The 25,780-nt window shown below is 50.2% G+C and overlaps 6 pseudogenes; all 6 read left to right on the forward strand.

Moving 5' to 3' along the window:
* The first annotated feature begins 2,646 nt into the window (after positions 1 to 2,646).
* Positions 2,647 to 2,826, forward strand: LOC146994729 (U2 spliceosomal RNA; annotated as a pseudogene).
* Positions 2,827 to 4,731: 1,905 nt separating this feature from the next.
* LOC146994730 (U2 spliceosomal RNA) lies at positions 4,732 to 4,881 on the forward strand (annotated as a pseudogene).
* A 5,645-nt stretch (positions 4,882 to 10,526) lies between these two features.
* Positions 10,527 to 10,706, forward strand: LOC146994731 (U2 spliceosomal RNA; annotated as a pseudogene).
* A 1,899-nt stretch (positions 10,707 to 12,605) lies between these two features.
* LOC146994732 (U2 spliceosomal RNA) lies at positions 12,606 to 12,755 on the forward strand (annotated as a pseudogene).
* Positions 12,756 to 18,400: 5,645 nt separating this feature from the next.
* Positions 18,401 to 18,580, forward strand: LOC146994733 (U2 spliceosomal RNA; annotated as a pseudogene).
* Positions 18,581 to 20,479: 1,899 nt separating this feature from the next.
* On the forward strand, positions 20,480 to 20,629 carry LOC146994734 (U2 spliceosomal RNA; annotated as a pseudogene).
* The last annotated feature ends 5,151 nt before the right edge of the window (positions 20,630 to 25,780 follow it).

Genomic DNA, 25,780 nt, shown 5'->3' on the forward strand with positions numbered 1-25,780 from the left:
CGCGAGTGCAGTTCGTCTTCCTCCCGCTAGCGAGGATGTAACTGGAAACAACAACAATTCCGCCAAGATACGTGATGACCCAAAGTTGCTCCAGAAACTCTACCGTCGTAACCGACGCAGAGCGGTCCGACTGATTTGCGGGGATGATTCACAGAGATGCCCAATTGGAAGACAGGATATACAAGATCACTTTGCTGCTGCCCTATGCAACAACCGAGTTGACACCTCAGTGTACACCTCACCATCCCCTCTCCCCAGAGAACTTGACCTCTCTCCATTTTCTCCTGCAGAGATCGCAAGGAAACTCTATTCAGCTGAAAACTCGGCACCCGGACACGATCGACTCTCATACAACCATTGGAAGGCCGTTGATCCGGACTGTACAGTACTCGCAGCCATCTTCAACATCTGCTTGAAAGCTAGGAAAGTCCCTGCAGCTTGGAAAGACTCTCGTACTATCCTGTTACCCAAAGGGGGTGACCCGCATAACATCAAAAACTGGCGTACTATCTCGCTGAGTGTTACGATTGCCAAGCTGTTCTGTGGTTGCCTGGCACGACGGTTCACTTCTTGGCTCATCGACAACTGCATCCTCTCCCCGTCACAGAAGGGATTTCTACCCTTCGACGGGGTGTTTGAAAATAACTTCGTTGTTCAGCAGAGAATCCAGCTAGCACGGACCAGCCAATCTGACACCTGCCTGGCGTCATTGGACCTATCCAATGCCTTCGGATCCGTGCCCCACGATGCAATTTTTGCTGCGCTTCGAGCCTCTGGAGTTGGGAATCATTTCACCGAGCTGATACAGGAGCTGTACACGGATGCGTCCACACGCGTCTTCACAGAGGAAGGCCCCACGGATCCAATTCCAATTGACATCGGAGTACGTCAGGATTGCCCCCTAAGTGGGCTGTTGTTCAACTTGACCATCAACCCGATACTTGTCGCAGTCCAAGGGCAAAGTCCTCTACACCGCATACTGGCGTATGCCGACGACCTACTGCTACTCGCGCCCTCCCCTGCGGAGCTGCAAACTCAACTCAATCTGACGCACAACCTGGTTGGAAAGCTTGGCCTCTACATCAACCCCAGAAAATGCTTCTCCCTACATATCTCCGGAGCTCGCCCAACGGGTGTCCGCCACTCTCAGTTCTCGATCGACGGCACTGCCATCAGGTGTCTTCGTGAGGGTGAAGGTGAGGAATTTTTGGGGAAACCAATTGGATTCAACCAACCACCGGACATCGAGGCACTCAATACTTACCTACAGAAATGCGAGATGATCCTGAATTCGCCACTTGCTCCCTGGCAGCGCATTGACGCGCTCAAATCCTTTGTGTTTCCATCAATGGATTTTGATATGAGGACGGCCCGGTTGAAGAAAACCGACTGGGCAAAGATTGACTCACATGTGCGCCCGCTACTAAAGAGGACTCTCAACCTACCTCCCGAGGCGGCAAATGAATATCTTTACGGCGCGAAGGAATCTGCATGCTTTGGTATCCCGCTGGCTGCCGAAAGCTCAGATATAGCAAGGATTGACAGCGCTTTCAAGTTGCTCACTTCATTGGACCCTGGGATACAACAGCTCGCTTGGGAGGACCTTACGCGACTTGTAAGTGGACGACTGAAAAGGGTTCCTTCCTTCTCTGAGATTGCAGCTTTCCTTTCGGGATGTGACGAAGACTTTCCCAGGAGCACCTCCAACCCAATTTCATCAGTTTGGTCCGCGGCCAGAAGCGCAGCCCGTCGCCTAAAAGTCACGTGGACAATTTCTGACGACCACACTGTGGAGATCTCTCATGACGGTACCACCATAACAGCCGGCAAGCGACGCCTTGTATTCCGCACCCTGCGGAATGCCATCAAGAAATCCCGCGCAGAGAAACTCATCACTTATCCCAACCAGGGCAAGGCGATGGAATGCGCAGCGGCTGCCAAAGCAAGCTCTCACTTTTTCCGGAACGGGGCATTTACACGATTCGCCGACTGGCGATTTATACATCGTGCAAGGCTAAACCTCGTCCCCCTGAACGGTGTTCGTCGCAATGTGAATGGCTCCCGTGGCTGCAGAAGATGCAACTTTGAGCTCGAGACCCTCCCGCATGTCCTCTGCCACTGCATGAGATACAGCCGTCTCTACCAAGCGAGGCACAATGCAGTGGTAGAGAGGATTAAAAAGGCAGCCAGTGGAAGGTGGCAGCTCCTCTCCGAGAACCGGCCAGTCAGAGGACTCCCGCTACGCCCGGACATCATCCTAACAAGAGACAACGCATGCCTCATCCTAGACATAACAGTTGCTTTTGACAACCGTCGGTCTTCATTTGATGCTGCTCGCCGAGAGAAGATGAACAAGTACCGTCCGCTAATCGAAGCACTGAAATCTACATACAACGATGTGCGCGTAGAAGCAATTGTAATCGGAGCACTAGGATCATGGGATCCAAACAACGATAAAGTTCTCAGCAGGATCTGCAGCAGGAAGTACGCATCACTTATGCGAAAGCTCATCGTAAGTGAAACAATAAGTAAATCAAGGGATATCTATGTGGAGCATCTCACGGACGTCAGACAGGAGAACTGGTAAATTTAACATGGACTCACTGAACTATCCGATTAAGTGTTCACAAAGTACAAACCCCCGAAATATGTAAGTAGAAAGAAAACCCTAGTCTGTTCTTATCAGCTTAATATCTGATACGACGTCGACATGACGTCAAGATATTAAACTAATTTTTGCAGATAGGCTTGTGGTTAGGAATTTATTCCGCCCTCGCCACGGGTTGGCCTGCTATGGCACTACTTGCAGGATACGGCCCACAATATATCCAAAAAGCAGAAACTTCACTCACCCACTGCATCCTCAGGAAAACGTCCTTTTAAAATGGCCCCTTCAAATTTCAGAAAACCGAAGGTCTGACAACATCATACCTTTGTACGAGTGTGCGGCGACCTGCCTTTTTTTTAACTCGGGCCCCTCGTTCTTTTCCTCGGAATGGGAACATTCTGGAGCCTCGGGTTTAACCCTCGTTCTTTTCAGTGTCAAGTTCTGGTTTCTGTAAATACGAAGTTTTATTCGTATTTACAGAAATCCCATAAAATCCACATTTCTTTCCCCGTACTGTTAACAACTTACTCATTCTGTCTGACTGATTGAAGGAAGATCGGCCTCGAAATATCACTCAAATTTCATTTGCAGTAACATTTTTGTCTCATTTCATGTAAGTTTGAGAGAATTCCTATTCACATTTGCCAGATCTTTCCCACTACAGCGCGCGTATACCAAATTGCTTCTTTCAACACACGAGCCTTTTTATTGTAAATAACTCTCAAAAGGGTGTAAAATGTTTGTAGGCACACTGCAGCAACAAAGATTTTTCTGTCTGTTTCCTAATGTTTTGTTTGTCTCTGTATGATTTCTAAACGCCAGCTAATTGTAATGGTCTACAATTATTGTTAAGGATTGTTGTATTTATGTTTTTATTCATTCATTCATTTATTTTGTTGGCACATTAATATTAACAAACGGGAAAATGCCAATAGATGGCTGCACTATGCAGGAAGCAGTTTATTCTGAGTTTTGAGATGGCTTGCCCGCCACTAGTGTGGAAGTGTAGAATACAAAGTAATCATTAATTGTAAATTAAAAAGTACTGTTTTATTGTACATATTACAAATGAATTTGTAAAGTGTTTTTTGTAATTTTTCTGTTTGTTTAATTGTTTTAAGTTCCTAATATTTCACTCTGTGTTTTCAAGTGCAACGTTTGAACTGAAGAGAGAGAGAGAGAGAGAGTATCTCTGAGTTGGAAACCATGTGCTGGACTGTGCATGTCGAGTTTGTGTCAATCAAACTCTGGCATTATGTAATGCAGTTTTGGCTGATAAATTTTACTGTCTCAATATTTGTTTAATCACAAAAAATAATTTCTTCCCAAGCATGGGCATTCGATAACTCCAGGAATATTTATTTATTTATTTTTGGTTTTGCTATTTTTATTGCCTTTGTAATTACATTTGTTTTATATTCACCTGCAGTGAAGAATGAGATTTTTCGGAGGAGGAAGCTACTCCAGAGAAATGAACACTTTCATGAATATTTCATTGTCCTCTTTTCCCATCTGAAAAAAAATTGAGAAAATACGAGAATATTATGTTGCATGGTGCATAAGCTTATAAAAGCTGGAGGAAAACACCGGAATTCAGTTGTTTACTTACTGCTGTTATTGACTGTAGCGATTTCGCGTTGAGATCGGATTAACTTTTTCTACTTTGAATTTTGTTCCGGCCAACGTTTCCGTAAAACGTCCAATATAACTACTGTAAGTTATTGCGATATTGTAGAAATATCTGTGAGGATATTTCAGCATTGTGGTTCATTTGCTGTAGTAAGAATAAAATTTGCAATTGAATCTTGAATGAAATGAACTTTTGACGTCCTTGGCTTTTTAAAACTAGCCCCGCCCAAGGAGGAGGGGACTGACGCCTCCAGAATGGGAACATTAGAAAGGACCGCAAAATGATCCACTTGACTAGACAGAAATTGGTCATCCTTGTACACCTCTTTTTTTGTAACACAGGAGGAGGAGGAAATAACGACATATCATAAAAAACCCCCAAGCAGCACTCGCTAACCTGAGTCTTCTGCACCCCCTTCTCCCCCTGCACGAATGCTCAGGACTTTTGAAATATGAAAAATTGAAAGTGAATTCATCACGCCAGAGAATTCTGCATCGCTTCTCGGCCTTTTGGCTAAGATCAAAGTGTAGTAAATCGGTCGAGTTGCCGATACTTTTTCATCTTTTTTGGTCACTTCTTACTGTTTTTACAGGTAGACTGGTGGCTAAAGATGTTTCCTGTTTCTCGGCCTCGCCCACCGCCGAGGCCCCGCCCACCGCCTGGAGTTCGGAGCCCTGGAAGACGCTCACCGCCTCCTGAAGCCAGTTTTGGAGTCCTGGATGCCGGAGCAGGTTCCCATACGGTGCATGGAGTCCCTGGAGACGTTCCTGTTGTAGCTGTTGACCGTGGAGTGCCTGCCGTTCCCGCTGGAGGTCCTGTTGCTGGATCCATTGGAACCTGTTCCCGTGCTGTTCATGGAGTCCCTGGAGCAGCTGTTGACCATGGAGTGCCCGCCGTTCCCGCTGGAGCTATCCCTGGATCCAATGGAGTCGTCCCTCTTGCTCCGGGATCAGCCGCTGATGCTTCCCAAGCCATCCCTGGATCTATTGGAGCCTCTCCTGGTGCGCCTGATGCAGAAGCTGAGGCCCCCGGATTGTCTGAGGCCATTCCTGCCTACCCTGGAGCTTCTGAAGACATCCCTGTGACGGCCGGAGCCTTCCCGGTTGCATCTGTCCCTGGATTGATCCAATCCGTTCCGGCTACATCCCAAGTCGCCGCTGCAGACCATGGATCCTCCGATGGAAACTCTTGTGTCGTCGCTGGATCTGCCGGAGCTATTCTTGCCCTTGGAGCGAGTGCCTCTCCCGAAATTGCCACTGGAGGTTCCAGAGCTGTTCCTGCATCTTCTAGTGCCACTGCTCATCCTGGAGTCGCCGCTGTGGTCCCTAGTGCCACGCCTTGCCTGCCCGGAGCCGGCTCGTCTGCCAGGAGTGTGCCCACCTACTACTACGGGAGTATCGCCACTAGTGAAGCCACGCCCACCGGGTCGTCCTCCTTGCCCAGACACGTGCCAGCTTTCGTTACACCCTCTGGACCGCCCCTTTCCAAAGGTGGACACTTACGCCAACTGTTGGATAGAATTCAAGCCAAGACTTCTGGCTGCACACCGCTCCTACCTGTGGTCACTTGTCAACCTAGTGAACGAAGGACACCAGAGGGTTCATCACTCGCCAAGTCTGCTCACACGTCCTCCTCTGCCAAGGACACGCCCACCACACCCCAGTCTACATTCGCATGCTACGTCTGCGGATTGGAGTGTACGAGCAGAAGGGGCCTCAGAAGGCATACAAGGACGCACGTGCAGGAGAAAGACAGTCAGCTCCACCCACCTCCTGACAGAAGGGTAGCTGCGAGCATTCCTGGGTCATTGATCTCGCCCGTATGTCATCATACACGGGCTCGGACGGCGGCTGGTCATGCCTGCTCATCGAACACACTCACGAGCTCACCCCCACGCACTTACGCTGAAGCTCTTTCTTCGCCATCCATGAGAGAGAGTTCTGCTCATCCTGCTTCAACCGGTCCTCTCTGCGCAGTGATCACCTCCACCGCGGGGACGGAGTCTCTGACGTCCAACGTACCTGCTAAATCCAAGGTGTTTCCTGCGGAGAACACAAGGAACTTGCTGCCACCTTCGGAGACGTCAATCCCGTCGACACCATACTCCACCCTCCCGGCCAGGAATTCTACTCCCACCGTCATACCTGGACCAAAGACTAATGCTTCCACACCTCAACTGGCGTCTGCCGTCACCTGCCCGGATTGTGGTCGCTCCTGCCTGAATAAGAAACAGCTGCGGTCCCATCGTCACCTCCGTCACAGACAGGTTCCCCCTCCTACCTCTCCTGGAGACGATGACTTTACCTCCTCAACTCCTGAGACACTGACTGACGCCGCTTCTTCACCGCCCGCTGCTCCTGCACCAGGCCCCGTCCACACGGACTGCACTGCCTCTGGCTCAACAGACGCTGCTCCTCAACCTGCTTTAACTGCCACTGTCCCGGTGACCACTTCGCCTAGTAAAGACCTACCTGGTGAATCCGATGTCGCACCTCAAGTACCCTGCCAGACACGCTTGGATACTACCTCCAGCGCTGGAGACACGACTGATGCGGACGTCCTCATCCTATGCCTCACTCCCTCAGAAAGGACTGATCTGCTCTCTACTGAATTGCCCGCACCAGACAGCAATGTAATACGCTCACATGCTGCTACGACTTCTACTGAGCAAATTGCACCTGGCCCACGTCCTAGCAGGCCATTGCAGAACCTGTCAGTGAGGGAGCCTTTGCCTATGCCCACTCATGTGGAGAATCATGAGTCCTGCCCAGAGACATCCTGCCGACGTGACTCTATTGTCCATCTACTCTTCCCGATGCAAGACACACTCCACTGCACCGAAAGGGACTGCCATAGGACATTCCATTCGAAACGCTGGACCCAACTCCGCCACTCGCTCTGCAGACACCTCTTGTACACACATGGCATAGATGTTGCTAGCACTCGGAACTGGTGTGCACACTGCCTATTGCCCATCGCCGTTAAGGTCTCGACCCATCAATGCTTTAGAGACCGGCCCGTAGTCGTCGAATCGGGCATTCAACATCGTTGGAGATGTACCCAGTGCGACTTCTCATGCCAAACACGGGGTGGATTCCTTAACCACCAAGCACGCCACCGACGTGAACGGCAGCGCTTACTCCAGCCACCTCTAGTGACGCCTCTCCTTCCCTCCACCTCGGCAAGACGACAGGCACGGACTGCACGATTCCGTACATCTCGCCAAGATGATGCTAGAACTGATGGACCTTCCACTGCCTACCAATCGACAAGTGCAACAGACCCTAATACCTTGCCCTATCAAGAGGATGCCGCACCTCCAGGAACAGACATGAGGACTACCCCACAGGTTGATGCGCCTTTGACTGACAATCTGGGAACCAACCCTTCCTTTGAAGAACACTCCCCGGAGCCGTCCTTCCCGGATTCGCCTTCACCTACCGGTCCTACAGTTACACCCGACTCACCGGTTCCAGAAGCCGTATCGGATGATGCCGAGAGATCTCCACTGGGTGGTGTAGAAATACAAGTCACGTCCCCCCTTGAACACTTCGTAGAACGACTGGAAGAGTTTTCCGACCCGATGACCACTGAGCAGTGGGATGCCTTTTCCACGTTACTTGACGAGATCTTGATGGCCGCCGCGAGTGCAGTTCGTCTTCCTCCCGCTAGCGAGGATGTAACTGGAAACAACAACAATTCCGCCAAGATACGTGATGACCCAAAGTTGCTCCAGAAACTCTACCGTCGTAACCGACGCAGAGCGGTCCGACTGATTTGCGGGGATGATTCACAGAGATGCCCAATTGGAAGACAGGATATACAAGATCACTTTGCTGCTGCCCTATGCAACAACCGAGTTGACACCTCAGTGTACACCTCACCATCCCCTCTCCCCAGAGAACTTGACCTCTCTCCATTTTCTCCTGCAGAGATCGCAAGGAAACTCTATTCAGCTGAAAACTCGGCACCCGGACACGATCGACTCTCATACAACCATTGGAAGGCCGTTGATCCGGACTGTACAGTACTCGCAGCCATCTTCAACATCTGCTTGAAAGCTAGGAAAGTCCCTGCAGCTTGGAAAGACTCTCGTACTATCCTGTTACCCAAAGGGGGTGACCCGCATAACATCAAAAACTGGCGTACTATCTCGCTGAGTGTTACGATTGCCAAGCTGTTCTGTGGTTGCCTGGCACGACGGTTCACTTCTTGGCTCATCGACAACTGCATCCTCTCCCCGTCACAGAAGGGATTTCTACCCTTCGACGGGGTGTTTGAAAATAACTTCGTTGTTCAGCAGAGAATCCAGCTAGCACGGACCAGCCAATCTGACACCTGCCTGGCGTCATTGGACCTATCCAATGCCTTCGGATCCGTGCCCCACGATGCAATTTTTGCTGCGCTTCGAGCCTCTGGAGTTGGGAATCATTTCACCGAGCTGATACAGGAGCTGTACACGGATGCGTCCACACGCGTCTTCACAGAGGAAGGCCCCACGGATCCAATTCCAATTGACATCGGAGTACGTCAGGATTGCCCCCTAAGTGGGCTGTTGTTCAACTTGACCATCAACCCGATACTTGTCGCAGTCCAAGGGCAAAGTCCTCTACACCGCATACTGGCGTATGCCGACGACCTACTGCTACTCGCGCCCTCCCCTGCGGAGCTGCAAACTCAACTCAATCTGACGCACAACCTGGTTGGAAAGCTTGGCCTCTACATCAACCCCAGAAAATGCTTCTCCCTACATATCTCCGGAGCTCGCCCAACGGGTGTCCGCCACTCTCAGTTCTCGATCGACGGCACTGCCATCAGGTGTCTTCGTGAGGGTGAAGGTGAGGAATTTTTGGGGAAACCAATTGGATTCAACCAACCACCGGACATCGAGGCACTCAATACTTACCTACAGAAATGCGAGATGATCCTGAATTCGCCACTTGCTCCCTGGCAGCGCATTGACGCGCTCAAATCCTTTGTGTTTCCATCAATGGATTTTGATATGAGGACGGCCCGGTTGAAGAAAACCGACTGGGCAAAGATTGACTCACATGTGCGCCCGCTACTAAAGAGGACTCTCAACCTACCTCCCGAGGCGGCAAATGAATATCTTTACGGCGCGAAGGAATCTGCATGCTTTGGTATCCCGCTGGCTGCCGAAAGCTCAGATATAGCAAGGATTGACAGCGCTTTCAAGTTGCTCACTTCATTGGACCCTGGGATACAACAGCTCGCTTGGGAGGACCTTACGCGACTTGTAAGTGGACGACTGAAAAGGGTTCCTTCCTTCTCTGAGATTGCAGCTTTCCTTTCGGGATGTGACGAAGACTTTCCCAGGAGCACCTCCAACCCAATTTCATCAGTTTGGTCCGCGGCCAGAAGCGCAGCCCGTCGCCTAAAAGTCACGTGGACAATTTCTGACGACCACACTGTGGAGATCTCTCATGACGGTACCACCATAACAGCCGGCAAGCGACGCCTTGTATTCCGCACCCTGCGGAATGCCATCAAGAAATCCCGCGCAGAGAAACTCATCACTTATCCCAACCAGGGCAAGGCGATGGAATGCGCAGCGGCTGCCAAAGCAAGCTCTCACTTTTTCCGGAACGGGGCATTTACACGATTCGCCGACTGGCGATTTATACATCGTGCAAGGCTAAACCTCGTCCCCCTGAACGGTGTTCGTCGCAATGTGAATGGCTCCCGTGGCTGCAGAAGATGCAACTTTGAGCTCGAGACCCTCCCGCATGTCCTCTGCCACTGCATGAGATACAGCCGTCTCTACCAAGCGAGGCACAATACAGTGGTAGAGAGGATTAAAAAGGCAGCCAGTGGAAGGTGGCAGCTCCTCTCCGAGAACCGGCCAGTCAGAGGACTCCCGCTACGCCCGGACATCATCCTAACAAGAGACAACGCATGCCTCATCCTAGACATAACAGTTGCTTTTGACAACCGTCGGTCTTCATTTGATGCTGCTCGCCGAGAGAAGATGAACAAGTACCGTCCGCTAATCGAAGCACTGAAATCTACATACAACGATGTGCGCGTAGAAGCAATTGTAATCGGAGCACTAGGATCATGGGATCCAAACAACGATAAAGTTCTCAGCAGGATCTGCAGCAGGAAGTACGCATCACTTATGCGAAAGCTCATCGTAAGTGAAACAATAAGTAAATCAAGGGATATCTATGTGGAGCATCTCACGGACGTCAGACAGGAGAACTGGTAAATTTAACATGGACTCACTGAACTATCCGATTAAGTGTTCACAAAGTACAAACCCCCGAAATATGTAAGTAGAAAGAAAACCCTAGTCTGTTCTTATCAGCTTAATATCTGATACGACGTCGACATGACGTCAAGATATTAAACTAATTTTTGCAGATAGGCTTGTGGTTAGGAATTTATTCCGCCCTCGCCACGGGTTGGCCTGCTATGGCACTACTTGCAGGATACGGCCCACAATATATCCAAAAAGCAGAAACTTCACTCACCCACTGCATCCTCAGGAAAACGTCCTTTTAAAATGGCCCCTTCAAATTTCAGAAAACCGAAGGTCTGACAACATCATACCTTTGTACGAGTGTGCGGCGACCTGCCTTTTTTTTAACTCGGGCCCCTCGTTCTTTTCCTCGGAATGGGAACATTCTGGAGCCTCGGGTTTAACCCTCGTTCTTTTCAGTGTCAAGTTCTGGTTTCTGTAAATACGAAGTTTTATTCGTATTTACAGAAATCCCATAAAATCCACATTTCTTTCCCCGTACTGTTAACAACTTACTCATTCTGTCTGACTGATTGAAGGAAGATCGGCCTCGAAATATCACTCAAATTTCATTTGCAGTAACATTTTTGTCTCATTTCATGTAAGTTTGAGAGAATTCCTATTCACATTTGCCAGATCTTTCCCACTACAGCGCGCGTATACCAAATTGCTTCTTTCAACACACGAGCCTTTTTATTGTAAATAACTCTCAAAAGGGTGTAAAATGTTTGTAGGCACACTGCAGCAACAAAGATTTTTCTGTCTGTTTCCTAATGTTTTGTTTGTCTCTGTATGATTTCTAAACGCCAGCTAATTGTAATGGTCTACAATTATTGTTAAGGATTGTTGTATTTATGTTTTTATTCATTCATTCATTTATTTTGTTGGCACATTAATATTAACAAACGGGAAAATGCCAATAGATGGCTGCACTATGCAGGAAGCAGTTTATTCTGAGTTTTGAGATGGCTTGCCCGCCACTAGTGTGGAAGTGTAGAATACAAAGTAATCATTAATTGTAAATTAAAAAGTACTGTTTTATTGTACATATTACAAATGAATTTGTAAAGTGTTTTTTGTAATTTTTCTGTTTGTTTAATTGTTTTAAGTTCCTAATATTTCACTCTGTGTTTTCAAGTGCAACGTTTGAACTGAAGAGAGAGAGAGAGTATCTCTGAGTTGGAAACCATGTGCTGGACTGTGCATGTCGAGTTTGTGTCAATCAAACTCTGGCATTATGTAATGCAGTTTTGGCTGATAAATTTTACTGTCTCAATATTTGTTTAATCACAAAAAATAATTTCTTCCCAAGCATGGGCATTCGATAACTCCAGGAATATTTATTTATTTATTTTTGGTTTTGCTATTTTTATTGCCTTTGTAATTACATTTGTTTTATATTCACCTGCAGTGAAGAATGAGATTTTTCGGAGGAGGAAGCTACTCCAGAGAAATGAACACTTTCATGAATATTTCATTGTCCTCTTTTCCCATCTGAAAAAAAATTGAGAAAATACGAGAATATTATGTTGCATGGTGCATAAGCTTATAAAAGCTGGAGGAAAACACCGGAATTCAGTTGTTTACTTACTGCTGTTATTGACTGTAGCGATTTCGCGTTGAGATCGGATTAACTTTTTCTACTTTGAATTTTGTTCCGGCCAACGTTTCCGTAAAACGTCCAATATAACTACTGTAAGTTATTGCGATATTGTAGAAATATCTGTGAGGATATTTCAGCATTGTGGTTCATTTGCTGTAGTAAGAATAAAATTTGCAATTGAATCTTGAATGAAATGAACTTTTGACGTCCTTGGCTTTTTAAAACTAGCCCCGCCCAAGGAGGAGGGGACTGACGCCTCCAGAATGGGAACATTAGAAAGGACCGCAAAATGATCCACTTGACTAGACAGAAATTGGTCATCCTTGTACACCTCTTTTTTTGTAACACAGGAGGAGGATGAAATAACGACATATCATAAAAAACCCCCAAGCAGCACTCGCTAACCTGAGTCTTCTGCACCCCCTTCTCCCCCTGCACGAATGCTCAGGACTTTTGAAATATGAAAAATTGAAAGTGAATTCATCACGCCAGAGAATTCTGCATCGCTTCTCGGCCTTTTGGCTAAGATCAAAGTGTAGTAAATCGGTCGAGTTGCCGATACTTTTTCATCTTTTTTGGTCACTTCTTACTGTTTTTACAGGTAGACTGGTGGCTAAAGATGTTTCCTGTTTCTCGGCCTCGCCCACCGCCGAGGCCCCGCCCACCGCCTGGAGTTCGGAGCCCTGGAAGTCGCTCACCGCCTCCTGAAGCCAGTTTTGGAGTCCTGGATGCCGGAGCAGGTTCCCATACGGTGCATGGAGTCCCTGGAGACGTTCCTGTTGTAGCTGTTGACCGTGGAGTGCCTGCCGTTCCCGCTGGAGGTCCTGTTGCTGGATCCATTGGAACCTGTTCCCGTGCTGTTCATGGAGTCCCTGGAGCAGCTGTTGACCATGGAGTGCCCGCCGTTCCCGCTGGAGCTATCCCTGGATCCAATGGAGTCGTCCCTCTTGCTCCGGGATCAGCCGCTGATGCTTCCCAAGCCATCCCTGGATCTATTGGAGCCTCTCCTGGTGCGCCTGATGCAGAAGCTGAGGCCCCCGGATTGTCTGAGGCCATTCCTGCCTACCCTGGAGCTTCTGAAGACATCCCTGTGACGGCCGGAGCCTTCCCGGTTGCATCTGTCCCTGGATTGATCCAATCCGTTCCGGCTACATCCCAAGTCGCCGCTGCAGACCATGGATCCTCCGATGGAAACTCTTGTGTCGTCGCTGGATCTGCCGGAGCTATTCTTGCCCTTGGAGCGAGTGCCTCTCCCGAAATTGCCACTGGAGGTTCCAGAGCTGTTCCTGCATCTTCTAGTGCCACTGCTCATCCTGGAGTCGCCGCTGTGGTCCCTAGTGCCACGCCTTGCCTGCCCGGAGCCGGCTCGTCTGCCAGGAGTGTGCCCACCTACTACTACGGGAGTATCGCCACTAGTGAAGCCACGCCCACCGGGTCGTCCTCCTTGCCCAGACACGTGCCAGCTTTCGTTACACCCTCTGGACCGCCCCTTTCCAAAGGTGGACACTTACGCCAACTGTTGGATAGAATTCAAGCCAAGACTTCTGGCTGCACACCGCTCCTACCTGTGGTCACTTGTCAACCTAGTGAACGAAGGACACCAGAGGGTTCATCACTCGCCAAGTCTGCTCACACGTCCTCCTCTGCCAAGGACACGCCCACCACACCCCAGTCTACATTCGCATGCTACGTCTGCGGATTGGAGTGTACGAGCAGAAGGGGCCTCAGAAGGCATACAAGGACGCACGTGCAGGAGAAAGACAGTCAGCTCCACCCACCTCCTGACAGAAGGGTAGCTGCGAGCATTCCTGGGTCATTGATCTCGCCCGTATGTCATCATACACGGGCTCGGACGGCGGCTGGTCATGCCTGCTCATCGAACACACTCACGAGCTCACCCCCACGCACTTACGCTGAAGCTCTTTCTTCGCCATCCATGAGAGAGAGTTCTGCTCATCCTGCTTCAACCGGTCCTCTCTGCGCAGTGATCACCTCCACCGCGGGGACGGAGTCTCTGACGTCCAACGTACCTGCTAAATCCAAGGTGTTTCCTGCGGAGAACACAAGGAACTTGCTGCCACCTTCGGAGACGTCAATCCCGTCGACACCATACTCCACCCTCCCGGCCAGGAATTCTACTCCCACCGTCATACCTGGACCAAAGACTAATGCTTCCACACCTCAACTGGCGTCTGCCGTCACCTGCCCGGATTGTGGTCGCTCCTGCCTGAATAAGAAACAGCTGCGGTCCCATCGTCACCTCCGTCACAGACAGGTTCCCCCTCCTACCTCTCCTGGAGACGATGACTTTACCTCCTCAACTCCTGAGACACTGACTGACGCCGCTTCTTCACCGCCCGCTGCTCCTGCACCAGGCCCCGTCCACACGGACTGCACTGCCTCTGGCTCAACAGACGCTGCTCCTCAACCTGCTTTAACTGCCACTGTCCCGGTGACCACTTCGCCTAGTAAAGACCTACCTGGTGAATCCGATGTCGCACCTCAAGTACCCTGCCAGACACGCTTGGATACTACCTCCAGCGCTGGAGACACGACTGATGCGGACGTCCTCATCCTATGCCTCACTCCCTCAGAAAGGACTGATCTGCTCTCTACTGAATTGCCCGCACCAGACAGCAATGTAATACGCTCACATGCTGCTACGACTTCTACTGAGCAAATTGCACCTGGCCCACGTCCTAGCAGGCCATTGCAGAACCTGTCAGTGAGGGAGCCTTTGCCTATGCCCACTCATGTGGAGAATCATGAGTCCTGCCCAGAGACATCCTGCCGACGTGACTCTATTGTCCATCTACTCTTCCCGATGCAAGACACACTCCACTGCACCGAAAGGGACTGCCATAGGACATTCCATTCGAAACGCTGGACCCAACTCCGCCACTCGCTCTGCAGACACCTCTTGTACACACATGGCATAGATGTTGCTAGCACTCGGAACTGGTGTGCACACTGCCTATTGCCCATCGCCGTTAAGGTCTCGACCCATCAATGCTTTAGAGACCGGCCCGTAGTCGTCGAATCGGGCATTCAACATCGTTGGAGATGTACCCAGTGCGACTTCTCATGCCAAACACGGGGTGGATTCCTTAACCACCAAGCACGCCACCGACGTGAACGGCAGCGCTTACTCCAGCCACCTCTAGTGACGCCTCTCCTTCCCTCCACCTCGGCAAGACGACAGGCACGGACTGCACGATTCCGTACATCTCGCCAAGATGATGCTAGAACTGATGGACCTTCCACTGCCTACCAATCGACAAGTGCAACAGACCCTAATACCTTGCCCTATCAAGAGGATGCCGCACCTCCAGGAACAGACATGAGGACTACCCCACAGGTTGATGCGCCTTTGACTGACAATCTGGGAACCAACCCTTCCTTTGAAGAACACTCCCCGGAGCCGTCCTTCCCGGATTCGCCTTCACCTACCGGTCCTACAGTTACACCCGACTCACCGGTTCCAGAAGCCGTATCGGATGATGCCGAGAGATCTCCACTGGGTGGTGTAGAAATACAAGTCACGTCCCCCCTTGAACACTTCGTAGAACGACTGGAAGAGTTTTCCGACCCGATGACCACTGAGCAGTGGGATGCCTTTTCCACGTTACTTGACGAGATCTTGATGGCCGCCGCGAGTGCAGTTCGTCTTCCTCCCGCTAGCGAGGATGTAACTGGAAACAACAACAATTCCGCCAAGATACGTGATGACCCAAAGTTGCTCCAGAAACTCTACCGTCGTAACCGACGCAGAGCGGTCCGACTGATTTGCGGGGATGATTCACAGAGATGCCCAATTGGAAGACAGGATATACAAGATCACTTTGCTGCTGCCCTATGCAACAACCGAGTTGACACCTCAGTGTACACCTCACCATCCCCTCTCCCCAGAGAACTTGACCTCTCTCCATTTTCTCCTGCAGAGATCGCAAGGAAACTCTATTCAGCTGAAAACTCGGCACCCGGACACGATCGACTCTCATACAACCATTGGAAGGCCGTTGATCCGGACTGTACAGTACTCGCAGCCATCTTCAACATCTGCTTGAAAGCTAGGAAAGTCCCTGCAGCTTGGAAAGACTCTCGTACTATCCTGTTACCCAAAGGGGGTGACCCGCATAACATCAAAAACTGGCGTACTATCTCGCTGAGTGTTACGATTGCCAAGCTGTTCTGTGGTTGCCTGGCACGACGGTTCACTTCTTGGCTCATCGACAACTGCATCCTCTCCCCGTCACAGAAGGGATTTCTACCCTTCGACGGGGTGTTTGAAAATAACTTCGTTGTTCAGCAGAGAATCCAGCTAGCACGGACCAGCCAATCTGACACCTGCCTGGCGTCATTGGACCTATCCAATGCCTTCGGATCCGTGCCCCACGATGCAATTTTTGCTGCGCTTCGAGCCTCTGGAGTTGGGAATCATTTCACCGAGCTGATACAGGAGCTGTACACGGATGCGTCCACACGCGTCTTCACAGAGGAAGGCCCCACGGATCCAATTCCAATTGACATCGGAGTACGTCAGGATTGCCCCCTAAGTGGGCTGTTGTTCAACTTGACCATCAACCCGATACTTGTCGCAGTCCAAGGGCAAAGTCCTCTACACCGCATACTGGCGTATGCCGACGACCTACTGCTACTCGCGCCCTCCCCTGCGGAGCTGCAAACTCAACTCAATCTGACGCACAACCTGGTTGGAAAGCTTGGCCTCTACATCAACCCCAGAAAATGCTTCTCCCTACATATCTCCGGAGCTCGCCCAACGGGTGTCCGCCACTCTCAGTTCTCGATCGACGGCACTGCCATCAGGTGTCTTCGTGAGGGTGAAGGTGAGGAATTTTTGGGGAAACCAATTGGATTCAACCAACCACCGGACATCGAGGCACTCAATACTTACCTACAGAAATGCGAGATGATCCTGAATTCGCCACTTGCTCCCTGGCAGCGCATTGACGCGCTCAAATCCTTTGTGTTTCCATCAATGGATTTTGATATGAGGACGGCCCGGTTGAAGAAAACCGACTGGGCAAAGATTGACTCACATGTGCGCCCGCTACTAAAGAGGACTCTCAACCTACCTCCCGAGGCGGCAAATGAATATCTTTACGGCGCGAAGGAATCTGCATGCTTTGGTATCCCGCTGGCTGCCGAAAGCTCAGATATAGCAAGGATTGACAGCGCTTTCAAGTTGCTCACTTCATTGGACCCTGGGATACAACAGCTCGCTTGGGAGGACCTTACGCGACTTGTAAGTGGACGACTGAAAAGGGTTCCTTCCTTCTCTGAGATTGCAGCTTTCCTTTCGGGATGTGACGAAGACTTTCCCAGGAGCACCTCCAACCCAATTTCATCAGTTTGGTCCGCGGCCAGAAGCGCAGCCCGTCGCCTAAAAGTCACGTGGACAATTTCTGACGACCACACTGTGGAGATCTCTCATGACGGTACCACCATAACAGCCGGCAAGCGACGCCTTGTATTCCGCACCCTGCGGAATGCCATCAAGAAATCCCGCGCAGAGAAACTCATCACTTATCCCAACCAGGGCAAGGCGATGGAATGCGCAGCGGCTGCCAAAGCAAGCTCTCACTTTTTCCGGAACGGGGCATTTACACGATTCGCCGACTGGCGATTTATACATCGTGCAAGGCTAAACCTCGTCCCCCTGAACGGTGTTCGTCGCAATGTGAATGGCTCCCGTGGCTGCAGAAGATGCAACTTTGAGCTCGAGACCCTCCCGCATGTCCTCTGCCACTGCATGAGATACAGCCGTCTCTACCAAGCGAGGCACAATGCAGTGGTAGAGAGGATTAAAAAGGCAGCCAGTGGAAGGTGGCAGCTCCTCTCCGAGAACCGGCCAGTCAGAGGACTCCCGCTACGCCCGGACATCATCCTAACAAGAGACAACGCATGCCTCATCCTAGACATAACAGTTGCTTTTGACAACCGTCGGTCTTCATTTGATGCTGCTCGCCGAGAGAAGATGAACAAGTACCGTCCGCTAATCGAAGCACTGAAATCTACATACAACGATGTGCGCGTAGAAGCAATTGTAATCGGAGCACTAGGATCATGGGATCCAAACAACGATAAAGTTCTCAGCAGGATCTGCAGCAGGAAGTACGCATCACTTATGCGAAAGCTCATCGTAAGTGAAACAATAAGTAAATCAAGGGATATCTATGTGGAGCATCTCACGGACGTCAGACAGGAGAACTGGTAAATTTAACATGGACTCACTGAACTATCCGATTAAGTGTTCACAAAGTACAAACCCCCGAAATATGTAAGTAGAAAGAAAACCCTAGTCTGTTCTTATCAGCTTAATATCTGATACGACGTCGACATGACGTCAAGATATTAAACTAATTTTTGCAGATAGGCTTGTGGTTAGGAATTTATTCCGCCCTCGCCACGGGTTGGCCTGCTATGGCACTACTTGCAGGATACGGCCCACAATATATCCAAAAAGCAGAAACTTCACTCACCCACTGCATCCTCAGGAAAACGTCCTTTTAAAATGGCCCCTTCAAATTTCAGAAAACCGAAGGTCTGACAACATCATACCTTTGTACGAGTGTGCGGCGACCTGCCTTTTTTTTAACTCGGGCCCCTCGTTCTTTTCCTCGGAATGGGAACATTCTGGAGCCTCGGGTTTAACCCTCGTTCTTTTCAGTGTCAAGTTCTGGTTTCTGTAAATACGAAGTTTTATTCGTATTTACAGAAATCCCATAAAATCCACATTTCTTTCCCCGTACTGTTAACAACTTACTCATTCTGTCTGACTGATTGAAGGAAGATCGGCCTCGAAATATCACTCAAATTTCATTTGCAGTAACATTTTTGTCTCATTTCATGTAAGTTTGAGAGAATTCCTATTCACATTTGCCAGATCTTTCCCACTACAGCGCGCGTATACCAAATTGCTTCTTTCAACACACGAGCCTTTTTATTGTAAATAACTCTCAAAAGGGTGTAAAATGTTTGTAGGCACACTGCAGCAACAAAGATTTTTCTGTCTGTTTCCTAATGTTTTGTTTGTCTCTGTATGATTTCTAAACGCCAGCTAATTGTAATGGTCTACAATTATTGTTAAGGATTGTTGTATTTATGTTTTTATTCATTCATTCATTTATTTTGTTGGCACATTAATATTAACAAACGGGAAAATGCCAATAGATGGCTGCACTATGCAGGAAGCAGTTTATTCTGAGTTTTGAGATGGCTTGCCCGCCACTAGTGTGGAAGTGTAGAATACAAAGTAATCATTAATTGTAAATTAAAAAGTACTGTTTTATTGTACATATTACAAATGAATTTGTAAAGTGTTTTTTGTAATTTTTCTGTTTGTTTAATTGTTTTAAGTTCCTAATATTTCACTCTGTGTTTTCAAGTGCAACGTTTGAACTGAAGAGAGAGAGAGAGTATCTCTGAGTTGGAAACCATGTGCTGGACTGTGCATGTCGAGTTTGTGTCAATCAAACTCTGGCATTATGTAATGCAGTTTTGGCTGATAAATTTTACTGTCTCAATATTTGTTTAATCACAAAAAATAATTTCTTCCCAAGCATGGGCATTCGATAACTCCAGGAATATTTATTTATTTATTTTTGGTTTTGCTATTTTTATTGCCTTTGTAATTACATTTGTTTTATATTCACCTGCAGTGAAGAATGAGATTTTTCGGAGGAGGAAGCTACTCCAGAGAAATGAACACTTTCATGAATATTTCATTGTCCTCTTTTCCCATCTGAAAAAAAATTGAGAAAATACGAGAATATTATGTTGCATGGTGCATAAGCTTATAAAAGCTGGAGGAAAACACCGGAATTCAGTTGTTTACTTACTGCTGTTATTGACTGTAGCGATTTCGCGTTGAGATCGGATTAACTTTTTCTACTTTGAATTTTGTTCCGGCCAACGTTTCCGTAAAACGTCCAATATAACTACTGTAAGTTATTGCGATATTGTAGAAATATCTGTGAGGATATTTCAGCATTGTGGTTCATTTGCTGTAGTAAGAATAAAATTTGCAATTGAATCTTGAATGAAATGAACTTTTGACGTCCTTGGCTTTTTAAAACTAGCCCCGCCCAAGGAGGAGGGGACTGACGCCTCCAGAATGGGAACATTAGAAAGGACCGCAAAATGATCCACTTGACTAGACAGAAATTGGTCATCCTTGTACACCTCTTTTTTTGTAACACAGGAGGAGGATGAAATAACGACATATCATAAAAAACCCCCAAGCAGCACTCGCTAACCTGAGTCTTCTGCACCCCCTTCTCCCCCTGCACGAATGCTCAGGACTTTTGAAATATGAAAAATTGAAAGTGAATTCATCACGCCAGAGAATTCTGCATCGCTTCTCGGCCTTTTGGCTAAGATCAAAGTGTAGTAAATCGGTCGAGTTGCCGATACTTTTTCATCTTTTTTGGTCACTTCTTACTGTTTTTACAGGTAGACTGGTGGCTAAAGATGTTTCCTGTTTCTCGGCCTCGCCCACCGCCGAGGCCCCGCCCACCGCCTGGAGTTCGGAGCCCTGGAAGACGCTCACCGCCTCCTGAAGCCAGTTTTGGAGTCCTGGATGCCGGAGCAGGTTCCCATACGGTGCATGGAGTCCCTGGAGACGTTCCTGTTGTAGCTGTTGACCGTGGAGTGCCTGCCGTTCCCGCTGGAGGTCCTGTTGCTGGATCCATTGGAACCTGTTCCCGTGCTGTTCATGGAGTCCCTGGAGCAGCTGTTGACCATGGAGTGCCCGCCGTTCCCGCTGGAGCTATCCCTGGATCCAATGGAGTCGTCCCTCTTGCTCCGGGATCAGCCGCTGATGCTTCCCAAGCCATCCCTGGATCTATTGGAGCCTCTCCTGGTGCGCCTGATGCAGAAGCTGAGGCCCCCGGATTGTCTGAGGCCATTCCTGCCTACCCTGGAGCTTCTGAAGACATCCCTGTGACGGCCGGAGCCTTCCCGGTTGCATCTGTCCCTGGATTGATCCAATCCGTTCCGGCTACATCCCAAGTCGCCGCTGCAGACCATGGATCCTCCGATGGAAACTCTTGTGTCGTCGCTGGATCTGCCGGAGCTATTCTTGCCCTTGGAGCGAGTGCCTCTCCCGAAATTGCCACTGGAGGTTCCAGAGCTGTTCCTGCATCTTCTAGTGCCACTGCTCATCCTGGAGTCGCCGCTGTGGTCCCTAGTGCCACGCCTTGCCTGCCCGGAGCCGGCTCGTCTGCCAGGAGTGTGCCCACCTACTACTACGGGAGTATCGCCACTAGTGAAGCCACGCCCACCGGGTCGTCCTCCTTGCCCAGACACGTGCCAGCTTTCGTTACACCCTCTGGACCGCCCCTTTCCAAAGGTGGACACTTACGCCAACTGTTGGATAGAATTCAAGCCAAGACTTCTGGCTGCACACCGCTCCTACCTGTGGTCACTTGTCAACCTAGTGAACGAAGGACACCAGAGGGTTCATCACTCGCCAAGTCTGCTCACACGTCCTCCTCTGCCAAGGACACGCCCACCACACCCCAGTCTACATTCGCATGCTACGTCTGCGGATTGGAGTGTACGAGCAGAAGGGGCCTCAGAAGGCATACAAGGACGCACGTGCAGGAGAAAGACAGTCAGCTCCACCCACCTCCTGACAGAAGGGTAGCTGCGAGCATTCCTGGGTCATTGATCTCGCCCGTATGTCATCATACACGGGCTCGGACGGCGGCTGGTCATGCCTGCTCATCGAACACACTCACGAGCTCACCCCCACGCACTTACGCTGAAGCTCTTTCTTCGCCATCCATGAGAGAGAGTTCTGCTCATCCTGCTTCAACCGGTCCTCTCTGCGCAGTGATCACCTCCACCGCGGGGACGGAGTCTCTGACGTCCATCGTACCTGCTAAATCCAAGGTGTTTCCTGCGGAGAACACAAGGAACTTGCTGCCACCTTCGGAGACGTCAATCCCGTCGACACCATACTCCACCCTCCCGGCCAGGAATTCTACTCCCACCGTCATACCTGGACCAAAGACTAATGCTTCCACACCTCAACTGGCGTCTGCCGTCACCTGCCCGGATTGTGGTCGCTCCTGCCTGAATAAGAAACAGCTGCGGTCCCATCGTCACCTCCGTCACAGACAGGTTCCCCCTCCTACCTCTCCTGGAGACGATGACTTTACCTCCTCAACTCCTGAGACACTGACTGACGCCGCTTCTTCACCGCCCGCTGCTCCTGCACCAGGCCCCGTCCACACGGACTGCACTGCCTCTGGCTCAACAGACGCTGCTCCTCAACCTGCTTTAACTGCCACTGTCCCGGTGACCACTTCGCCTAGTAAAGACCTACCTGGTGAATCCGATGTCGCACCTCAAGTACCCTGCCAGACACGCTTGGATACTACCTCCAGCGCTGGAGACACGACTGATGCGGACGTCCTCATCCTATGCCTCACTCCCTCAGAAAGGACTGATCTGCTCTCTACTGAATTGCCCGCACCAGACAGCAATGTAATACGCTCACATGCTGCTACGACTTCTACTGAGCAAATTGCACCTGGCCCACGTCCTAGCAGGCCATTGCAGAACCTGTCAGTGAGGGAGCCTTTGCCTATGCCCACTCATGTGGAGAATCATGAGTCCTGCCCAGAGACATCCTGCCGACGTGACTCTATTGTCCATCTACTCTTCCCGATGCAAGACACACTCCACTGCACCGAAAGGGACTGCCATAGGACATTCCATTCGAAACGCTGGACCCAACTCCGCCACTCGCTCTGCAGACACCTCTTGTACACACATGGCATAGATGTTGCTAGCACTCGGAACTGGTGTGCACACTGCCTATTGCCCATCGCCGTTAAGGTCTCGACCCATCAATGCTTTAGAGACCGGCCCGTAGTCGTCGAATCGGGCATTCAACATCGTTGGAGATGTACCCAGTGCGACTTCTCATGCCAAACACGGGGTGGATTCCTTAACCACCAAGCACGCCACCGACGTGAACGGCAGCGCTTACTCCAGCCACCTCTAGTGACGCCTCTCCTTCCCTCCACCTCGGCAAGACGACAGGCACGGACTGCACGATTCCGTACATCTCGCCAAGATGATGCTAGAACTGATGGACCTTCCACTGCCTACCAATCGACAAGTGCAACAGACCCTAATACCTTGCCCTATCAAGAGGATGCCGCACCTCCAGGAACAGACATGAGGACTACCCCACAGGTTGATGCGCCTTTGACTGACAATCTGGGAACCAACCCTTCCTTTGAAGAACACTCCCCGGAGCCGTCCTTCCCGGATTCGCCTTCACCTACCGGTCCTACAGTTACACCCGACTCACCGGTTCCAGAAGCCGTATCGGATGATGCCGAGAGATCTCCACTGGGTGGTGTAGAAATACAAGTCACGTCCCCCCTTGAACACTTCGTAGAACGACTGGAAGAGTTTTCCGACCCGATGACCACTGAGCAGTGGGATGCCTTTTCCACGTTACTTGACGAGATCTTGATGGCCGCCGCGAGTGCAGTTCGTCTTCCTCCCGCTAGCGAGGATGTAACTGGAAACAACAACAATTCCGCCAAGATACGTGATGACCCAAAGTTGCTCCAGAAACTCTACCGTCGTAACCGACGCAGAGCGGTCCGACTGATTTGCGGGGATGATTCACAGAGATGCCCAATTGGAAGACAGGATATACAAGATCACTTTGCTGCTGCCCTATGCAACAACCGAGTTGACACCTCAGTGTACACCTCACCATCCCCTCTCCCCAGAGAACTTGACCTCTCTCCATTTTCTCCTGCAGAGATCGCAAGGAAACTCTATTCAGCTGAAACCTCGGCACCCGGACACGATCGACTCTCATACAACCATTGGAAGGCCGTTGATCCGGACTGTACAGTACTCGCAGCCATCTTCAACATCTGCTTGAAAGCTAGGAAAGTCCCTGCAGCTTGGAAAGACTCTCGTACTATCCTGTTACCCAAAGGGGGTGACCCGCATAACATCAAAAACTGGCGTACTATCTCGCTGAGTGTTACGATTGCCAAGCTGTTCTGTGGTTGCCTGGCACGACGGTTCACTTCTTGGCTCATCGACAACTGCATCCTCTCCCCGTCACAGAAGGGATTTCTACCCTTCGACGGGGTGTTTGAAAATAACTTCGTTGTTCAGCAGAGAATCCAGCTAGCACGGACCAGCCAATCTGACACCTGCCTGGCGTCATTGGACCTATCCAATGCCTTCGGATCCGTGCCCCACGATGCAATTTTTGCTGCGCTTCGAGCCTCTGGAGTTGGGAATCATTTCACCGAGCTGATACAGGAGCTGTACACGGATGCGTCCACACGCGTCTTCACAGAGGAAGGCCCCACGGATCCAATTCCAATTGACATCGGAGTACGTCAGGATTGCCCCCTAAGTGGGCTGTTGTTCAACTTGACCATCAACCCGATACTTGTCGCAGTCCAAGGGCAAAGTCCTCTACACCGCATACTGGCGTATGCCGACGACCTACTGCTACTCGCGCCCTCCCCTGCGGAGCTGCAAACTCAACTCAATCTGACGCACAACCTGGTTGGAAAGCTTGGCCTCTACATCAACCCCAGAAAATGCTTCTCCCTACATATCTCCGGAGCTCGCCCAACGGGTGTCCGCCACTCTCAGTTCTCGATCGACGGCACTGCCATCAGGTGTCTTCGTGAGGGTGAAGGTGAGGAATTTTTGGGGAAACCAATTGGATTCAACCAACCACCGGACATCGAGGCACTCAATACTTACCTACAGAAATGCGAGATGATCCTGAATTCGCCACTTGCTCCCTGGCAGCGCATTGACGCGCTCAAATCCTTTGTGTTTCCATCAATGGATTTTGATATGAGGACGGCCCGGTTGAAGAAAACCGACTGGGCAAAGATTGACTCACATGTGCGCCCGCTACTAAAGAGGACTCTCAACCTACCTCCCGAGGCGGCAAATGAATATCTTTACGGCGCGAAGGAATCTGCATGCTTTGGTATCCCGCTGGCTGCCGAAAGCTCAGATATAGCAAGGATTGACAGCGCTTTCAAGTTGCTCACTTCATTGGACCCTGGGATACAACAGCTCGCTTGGGAGGACCTTACGCGACTTGTAAGTGGACGACTGAAAAGGGTTCCTTCCTTCTCTGAGATTGCAGCTTTCCTTTCGGGATGTGACGAAGACTTTCCCAGGAGCACCTCCAACCCAATTTCATCAGTTTGGTCCGCGGCCAGAAGCGCAGCCCGTCGCCTAAAAGTCACGTGGACAATTTCTGACGACCACACTGTGGAGATCTCTCATGACGGTACCACCATAACAGCCGGCAAGCGACGCCTTGTATTCCGCACCCTGCGGAATGCCATCAAGAAATCCCGCGCAGAGAAACTCATCACTTATCCCAACCAGGGCAAGGCGATGGAATGCGCAGCGGCTGCCAAAGCAAGCTCTCACTTTTTCCGGAACGGGGCATTTACACGATTCGCCGACTGGCGATTTATACATCGTGCAAGGCTAAACCTCGTCCCCCTGAACGGTGTTCGTCGCAATGTGAATGGCTCCCGTGGCTGCAGAAGATGCAACTTTGAGCTCGAGACCCTCCCGCATGTCCTCTGCCACTGCATGAGATACAGCCGTCTCTACCAAGCGAGG

The sequence above is a fragment of the Stegodyphus dumicola genome, chromosome 11, assembly GCF_044657685.1.
Source record: "Stegodyphus dumicola isolate Sdum_Otavi_A_Nest chromosome 11, ASM4465768v1".
NCBI classification, from domain to species: domain Eukaryota; kingdom Metazoa; phylum Arthropoda; class Arachnida; order Araneae; family Eresidae; genus Stegodyphus; species Stegodyphus dumicola.